An 8,257-nucleotide genomic window follows, 5' to 3' on the forward strand; every position below is an offset into this window, starting at 1 on the left:
GCAAAGTGGCCATAAATGTGACCAATGCTTTATCTATGCCTAATTCCAAAAGGATCAACCATAGTTTGGACCTATTAACAAGGTCGAAAGCCGAAGAGAGGTCCATGAAAGCTAAATACACGGACCCCTCCTTGGCCACCGTATACTTTGAAATGAGTAAGTGCAAATTAATGCACTGCTCGATTGTGCCTTTTCTTTCTCTAAAACCATATTGCAGTTCGGACAGCCCACCACAACCCTCCACATTCTCCCTTAATCTATGCAAAAGGACTCTGCCCAAAACTTTTACAGTTGAGTCCAAAAGTGAAATGGGTCTATAGAATGCTGGGTCGTCCCGCTGACCTTTATTTTTATAAATAGGGACGATGGTAGATATTGCCCAAGAAGCGGGGGCTGAGTTGTCGGTAACAGCATTAAACACACTACACAAAACGTTCGACCATAGTTTAGGTGAGTGCATAAAAAAGTCAGCCGGGACTCCATCCGGACCGGGTGCCTTATGTTTTGTAGTTTCCTTAAGTGCCTTTTCAACTTCTTGTGGGTTAAAGACGATAGGGTATGCGGATCCGTTGGACAATAAACCCTTATTGATGCCCTCATCCCCCTCGTCAGCCCCATATACACTTTTGAAAAAAGACAACCATTTATCGTCAGCAATCACGCAGTCCATGGGTTCATTTTTGTCTTCGGAGAATAAAGGCTGCTTAATAATCTCCCAAAACCTCCTACTGTCCTTCAATACTGCCGCTGACTGGAGGTTTTCCCACGTTTCGTGTTTGATGGAGTCTTTACGGTTTTTTATTGCTGACTTATAGACTTTCCTTAGCCTCACAATGTTATCTGTTGCCCTTGGTACGATTTTTAATGCCGCCAACAGGTCTCTGTGGGCCTTCGAGCATGCTGTGTCAAACCAGCGCTTATGTCCTTTAGGTCTCTGAATAGGTTTAGCTAACAGTTCACTAGAGACCTGGACGCATATCTCCTCAAAAGCTTCTACAATCTGTTTCCCCTGGGCATCCGGATTCTGACAAAGCTCCACCTGTTTTTTTATCTTAGGGAAACATTTTTTGTAGAAATTATCCGGGATCACTTTTGCCCACTTCAATCTTCTGTCTTGGTCGGTAGTCCTCAGGGGGTGTGAAGCTTTTACAATTGATGGTGAAGCGCCCATCTGGGCTCCCCATGCCACTTCCAATAATACTGGGTTGTGATCACTATAGTGGGTTTCTACAGTACGGTAGGCAATAGTTCGATTGAGAATACCCATTGAGACAAAAATATAATCTATCACCGTTCCATGGTTGCCGCCCACAAAAGTTGGCGTTCTCAAACCATAGTCGGGTTCAAACAGATTATAGGTGGCGAGTAAATCTTCAAGTTCCTTACCCTCTGCAGAATGTACAAAATGAGGACCTAAAGGTGCCGCATCATCCACCTCATCAACTTCGAATCCCTTACAATCTAGATTACATAAATGAATATTAAAATCACCTACTAAAATAAACTCAGAAGCAAATACGATATTCTGTGAGACTTTGTTTAAAATGCTGTCCAGGCTGTAAATATTACGACCGGCGTAATCACTATTCCCAGAATTGTAAAAATTAACGTATAGAGTCCTACTAGTTTTACTGATCACCCTTTCTACTATTAAGATGTTGTCAGAATCAGAGTTGATCTGCCTGTAACTTCCTTTTAAGTTCAGAGCAAAGAAGAGCGCCAAACCCCCTTTAGCCCTGCCCATTCTACCTGGGACTGCAGGTTTTATAAAACTAGTGAACCCATCCCACCAGATATCGCTGGATGTGACCCAGGTTTCTTGCAGAGCGATAATATGATGTTCTGCAATAAAGCTCCGCCAGACTGGGTCCAGATTTTTAGAGTTTAGTCCTGCTATATTCCAGCTTATGACCTTACACGAGTCAATGATTTTGCTTGGCTCGTTTCCGCCCACAGGGTCTCCTTCCGATGTGACTGGCGATGGAAATACCTCTCTAGTTTCCCCGTGACCTCGACACTGTGTGTCTTCTCCATTGACACCCGGTTTCTCACCGGCCACAAGCCCAGATAGATTTAGTTGCTGGGTAAGATTTATAGATGGGTGAGACTCAACCGCTGCCTTACACATTTGCGAGCTAGAGTGTTTCTCTGTTATGAAACCGTTATTACTAGTATTTTGATTGCTGGGCCCCTCGCGTACCTGATCTGCTCCTATTGCAAGTCAGTCGCAGGTATTTAAGTCAGATAGGGGGCCGAATCGGTTTCCTGTGGCGAAACCCCACACGGATGGATTAGATGGCTGAATGTGACCATTGTAAGCTGCGTTCCAACTTGAGTATGAACTATTTGAGTGGTTCGGAAAAGGGCCCGATCTCTGCCACAATGTGGGCCTAAAGCCCCGCTCATTATGGTTAAATCCCCAAGGACCTGGCCCCCACCCGTTTACTCTTAAATCTTGCTGGTGATCAAACTGATGATTTTGCTCATACGGGTAGCTAGGTCTTCCTACATCCCGATGTACCATCGGCTGGAACCACTCAATTGGGTGTGGTAGCCTAGTGGCCCTCCCCCAGCTACTAGCACTAGTAGACTTATGTTGCCTGATGGCATTAGGCACAGTGGCAGACTGAATCTCATCATAGAAAAACTTGAGAGTTAGTGGAATTATAGAACCACTGCGACGTTGTGGTGGAAACACATTATTTAAAATGTCTGGGAGAACTTCGGCGTTTGCGAAATTTAAAATAACGCAGTCGCCTTTAAACTTTTTGGGCTTACTGCCAATCCAGGATACCCTCCTGGTCAGAACTATGTCCCCAGCCAGTTTGTCCAGCCCTTCTTGAGCCATATGCATGTTATTAGAGAGCCAATGTAGGGCTTTGTCTTTTAGACCCTGGCTGGACTCAATTTTATCTTGAACAAGGACTGGAACATTGGCCAACACCAAAACTACCGGTGAGGCTTCCACAATAAATTCTGCTGCGGGAGTCTCTTGGTGCGCAACCACTGTTGCGTCAGTTATGCCGACGTGAGGGACTCCAGTTTCAACGTTCTGATCCATGACGTGTGGTGAAAGCAATGAAGGAGAAGGAACCGGCCCTTGTTGAATAATCTGAGTGGGCTGTAAGTTACTTTCAGTGGGGGAGTCCTCCTCGTCCGTGGATGTAAGATCTGTTACGAGGGAAGAGAGATTCTCTACCTCCTTAGCCAAAACATTGTGGACCCCACTCAACTTCCTCACTTCAGCAGTTAATTTATCCACTTTACCAATCAGAGGTTTAATTATAGTCCTGATTTTGACGTCAATCATATCTTGGATCCTGTTGAAAAGATAATCATCACTGATTCGTTTAGACTCGGAATCCACCTCGACGACAGAGTATTTGCCCGCCCTCCTAGGGGGAGGTGTTGCGGGCTTTTTCTTGCTTAAATGTTTTCCCCCTCGTTTAGTAGGTAGCTTTCTACACGCTCTAACCGCGCGTGTCTCTGGCTGCGGAGATTGTTGGTCTTCATTCTGGGTGGCTATCTCACTGTTGGAATCAATGAGGGTATTGTCAGACAAATCTATCAAATCATTTCTACCCATCGAGGACTCCAGATCGTCAGCGGTCTCGATGACATTATCAGAGGAATCAGGATCGGCCATAATAAGCGGAGGATTGGCTAGCAATGAGTCAGACATTGCAGTGCTAGCAGCACCTGTTAGTGGACTGTCTTCAGGCAGCAGCGGTGATTGACTCAGGCCCAAAGATTGTCTACGCTTATTATTGATACTGCTAACAACTTGAACTAGATACGAGTCTAAGGTGTTCACAGCTTCAACTGGGGCAGGTGTCAGTTTTTTCCCCATGCTATGAGCTGTGCCTCAGGAGAACAATCAATGTAAAAAAGCGATTGCACTATACAGTGTGAGTCATGCAACTATGATGAGAATAACGATGGAAGGTCTCTAAACAGTAGGCTATGCCAGATATCAAGACAAGTGCACAGTACCTTGGTATCCGCGAGTTAGATGTCAGGGAATTGGCCTTGCCTGGCCTTCTTGTGCCTTGGAGGGCCTAAGAGGGCCCGCCCTTTGCCCGGGCTTAGCCCCGGGCGTCCCGCTCGCGTCCCGCGGAGCTGAGGGCTTCCTGGTTAAATACGCCCCTCCTGTCGCGTTACAGACGCGTCAGGGAACGCGCCTCCGCCGCTGTGGCTGCCGGGCCCTGAAGTCCCGGGGCGGCGGTGGCGTGCCTGGTGCTCGCGGTTACTCGCGGTGGCTGCCTTCTGTTGCGGCGACTCTTGGCTCCCGCTGTACTCCTCCTGATGTAAGGCTCCTGGAAATGCGCCTATCAATGCGCAGTCGGACAGCGTCTGAATTGCGGCTCCCCCCGCTACACCGAGGGCTTCCTGGTTAAATACGCCCCTCCTGTCGCGTTACAGACGCGTCAGGGAACGCGCCTCCGCCGCTGTGGCTGCCGGGACCTGAAGTCCCGGGGCGGCGGTGGCGTGCCTGGTGCTCGCGGTTACTCGCGGTGGCTGCCTTCTGTTGCGGCGACTCTTGGCTCCTGCTGTACTCCTCCTGATGTAAGGCTCCTGGAAATGCGCCTATCAATGCGCAGTCGGACAGCGTCTGAATTGCGGCTCCCCCCGCTACACCGAGGGCTTCCTGGTTAAATACGCCCCTCCTGTCGCGTTACAGACGCGTCAGGGAACGCGCCTCCGCCGCTGTGGCTGCCGGGACCTGAAGTCCCGGGGAGGCGGTGGCGTGCCTGGTGCTCGCGGTTACTCGCGGTGGCTGCCTTCTGTTGCGGCGACTCTTGGCTCCCGCTGTACTCCTCCTGATGTAAGGCTCCTGGAAATGCGCCTATCAATGCGCAGTCGGACAGCGTCTGAATTGCGGCTCCCCCCGCTACACCGAGGGCTTCCTGGTTAAATACGCCCCTCCTGTCGCGTTACAGACGCGTCAGGGAACGCGCCTCCGCCGCTGTGGCTGCCGGGACCTGAAGTCCCGGGGCGGCGGTGGCGTGCCTGGTGCTCGCGGTTACTCGCGGTGGCTGCCTTCTGTTGCGGCGACTCTTGGCTCCCGCTGTACTCCTCCTGATGTAAGGCTCCTGGAAATGCGCCTATCAATGCGCAGTCGGACAGCGTCTGAATTGCGGCTCCCCCCTTCTGGAGTCAGACAGCTTGCATCTACTAGAAACTGGTGTAAATCTAATTGTCAATTACTTAAAATATGCTCATTTATTATCAGAGTAGTTGGACCGTCATAAGTAGTGACTGTATTTTCTTTTACCCAGCTCTCTATTGCCTTTAGTGAGACATCGACAAAATCAACCCAGGATTGTTGTGTGTGTCCTAGAACTTCTTCCAGTGCTCTTTAAGTGTGAGACCGATCTTCTGCCCAAGGGCCTCCTTCATGAAAGTGTAAGAGTCAGCTGCACCCTCTTCTAGAGCCAGGAGAGTATCCCTCCCAAATGTGGGTACCAACTTCCACAGTAAGGCACCCTACTGCTGTTGAGCCAACCTGCGATTCTCAATGCTCTTTCTATGGAGGCAAACCCTTTGTCAACGGTTTACCTCCAAGGAAACCGCAAAGCTAGGCACAATACCCTTGAATGATGTGTGGCCTCACTGTAGACACCTTATCATTGCTACCATCATTTTCTTCAGACCTCAAGAGTCCTAAGTTGGTCTTCTTCTCCTCCAAGGTCGGTCTATTTTTTTCCAGTGCAAGTTTCTCCTCGAGTGCTATGGCTGCCAATTTAGTCTGCAACTTCCTTGCTGATCACCTCTCACTGCACCACAACAGGAAGACGGCCAGTTGAGAAGGGTTACGAAGTTCAGCTTGGAATGGCAGAGCCCACTTTGCTCTCAGCATCAGTCCTCTGCCTATTCATTCTTCAGGGCTGCATCTTCTGCATCCCTCTCAGAGGGGATCTGTGCTTGGCGAGATTACTCCCATCCCTAAAGGGCCCTTTCAAAATCTGCCTTCTTGGAATTCTTGCCCAACTTCACTTTCTTTTCTCTGCATAGGGCCTTCCTCTCCCCCACTCTGAGAGTTGTCAAGGTATCCAGGTCCAAATACATGTTCCTTCAAAAATCACCCAATCAAACACCTGATGCCAGTTAAAAATAAAAAATAAGTTTTTGTTTTCAGTCAAATTTAGGGGATTTCGTTTCAAAGTAATAGCTAAGTGGTACTGCTGGACACAAGTTCTTGATCCCACCACTGAGCACCAATGTGAAAAAGTGGATTATTGGTTGGGGTGAATGGCGGTTCCTTTTCTTGTCCCATAAAGGCTTCAGTAATCTGATGATGTTGAACCTTCTTCAGCTACAGCCTGCAGCCTGGCCTTGTTGAGGAAATCTGACTTCAAGAAAAGAGTCTAAATACAAAGGTAGAAGTTTTCAATCAGTCCGAAGCCGAGCAGCATCAGATTGACTTCAACAAATTCCTGGGCACGAACTCAGAGAATTTCCCTGCTTGGGGCTTTCCCACCTTTAGTGACGTCTCCACAGAGTGTTCAATCTTCATCTACTTATCATGTGGAAAGGTAACTTTTTGACAAAGATCAATCTGACCTCTGTATCTGGCTAGCATTCCATTGTGGTTAACTTTAAACCTTACCTTTATTCTGGTCTAGGATTACCAGTTGCCTGTGGTTGGCCATTTGCTCTTTTTGGTGGTATTTCTATTTAAAACTTTAGAAATTCATATCACTGGTTCCCCTCATAGGATTGTTGCAGCTTTTGTGTCAATTTGTTCAATAAAAATATCTCTATTTTTATAAATTGGATTATGACTTTTATTGTGTTGTGTTTTCTACTTTTAACTGTTTTGGTACTCCAAAATGCATTCCACATTTTCTTGAGTTAAGCCTGCCTTCTCTGTTCCATAGTTACCTGGGGTTGAGCTTGGTTTTAAAGTACTTAAAACTTAACTGGGCCCTACAGGATAGTGACATTATTACTCTTGGTGGACTACCATCCACCACAACTAAAAATCCACTTAGACCTATTAATCTACAAACTCTCATTAGGAACGGTTACCTTGCATGCCAGAATCACTTGGTGACTCAAATACAGAAGCATTTCTTATATTTTGGGAGGAATAATGGCATTAGCAGAGGAGAGCTCATTTGGGTAGAAACATTCATGCCAGTTGAACTCATAATTTTCCAGTGACAGGGTGTGATTAATTAACCCACATTACAGATATGAGTCATGATAAATATTACTTTTGAGAATTAATTGGTACCCCATTCGTTTCAAAGACATGAGAAAAAGTTACTATTTTCCTTAGGGATTTTCATATCATTTACAGTATCCTGTGCCAGGTAAAGGTCCCATTTGTAAGGAATTGCTTTTTAAATGTCTTTTCTAAATGGGGCGGAAAGTATACCTCATAAGTTATGCGTTCTCCTTCAGACCGCTGGGAAATCACAAATCACTTCTCCCACAATTATAGTTAAATAATGGGCTTTTATTTACAAAGCACTGCAAGGTTGATGAGCTATGCCACTACCTGCGCTGCACTGTGTAGTAATTTGACAACACTGTAACGCAAATTCCACCACTTTAATGCATTCTTCCAGATTTATTACATCCCCTTTCTTCATAACATTAGTATCACTACAAAATGTCAGCATACTATTTGACGTTGATAAAATAATTAACCACCAGCAGTCTGTGAAAAAGACAAATATGGGAAGTGTTATGCTAAAGAAATGTCATTTGGGCGACATTGATTCTACCACCATAAGCTGCTACAGCGCTTTCTTTGTTCCTATTTACTTGAGTGATGACGATATATGTGAAGCTAAAATGTTCCTCTTACCTTGAACTAAAACATATTTGATGGTGTGTGTCAGGAGACCAAGCACACAGTGCATCCTCTTCTGTGAACGCTACTGAAAAAGTTCAGAGTTACGTTTTTAAGATTAGCAGTAAATAGTGGCCTTGTTATAGAGGAGTAGATGGTTCCCATGCCCCATCTCTATTTGTCTTGCCTCCCCACCTTGGCCCGCACCAGCTGCTGTATGTGCCAAAAGGCAGCAGAGAAAACCAAGCACTACACTTTACCACACAACCTTTCTCTGCAAAGCAGTGTTTCTTTGAGGAGATACAGGACCCTACATATTTGCTTGCTACGAACATTTAAAGCAGACATGCTCTTTGAGAAGACACCACCAGTTTTATTTGTGGCCCAAAGTGTGCCCCCTCCCCAAAACAAACAAAAACCACTTCTAGAGACGCCAAAGTAAAAGTGGAAGAC

This window comes from Lissotriton helveticus, chromosome 1_1 (genome assembly GCF_964261635.1).
Source record: "Lissotriton helveticus chromosome 1_1, aLisHel1.1, whole genome shotgun sequence".
Lineage (NCBI taxonomy): Eukaryota > Metazoa > Chordata > Amphibia > Caudata > Salamandridae > Lissotriton > Lissotriton helveticus.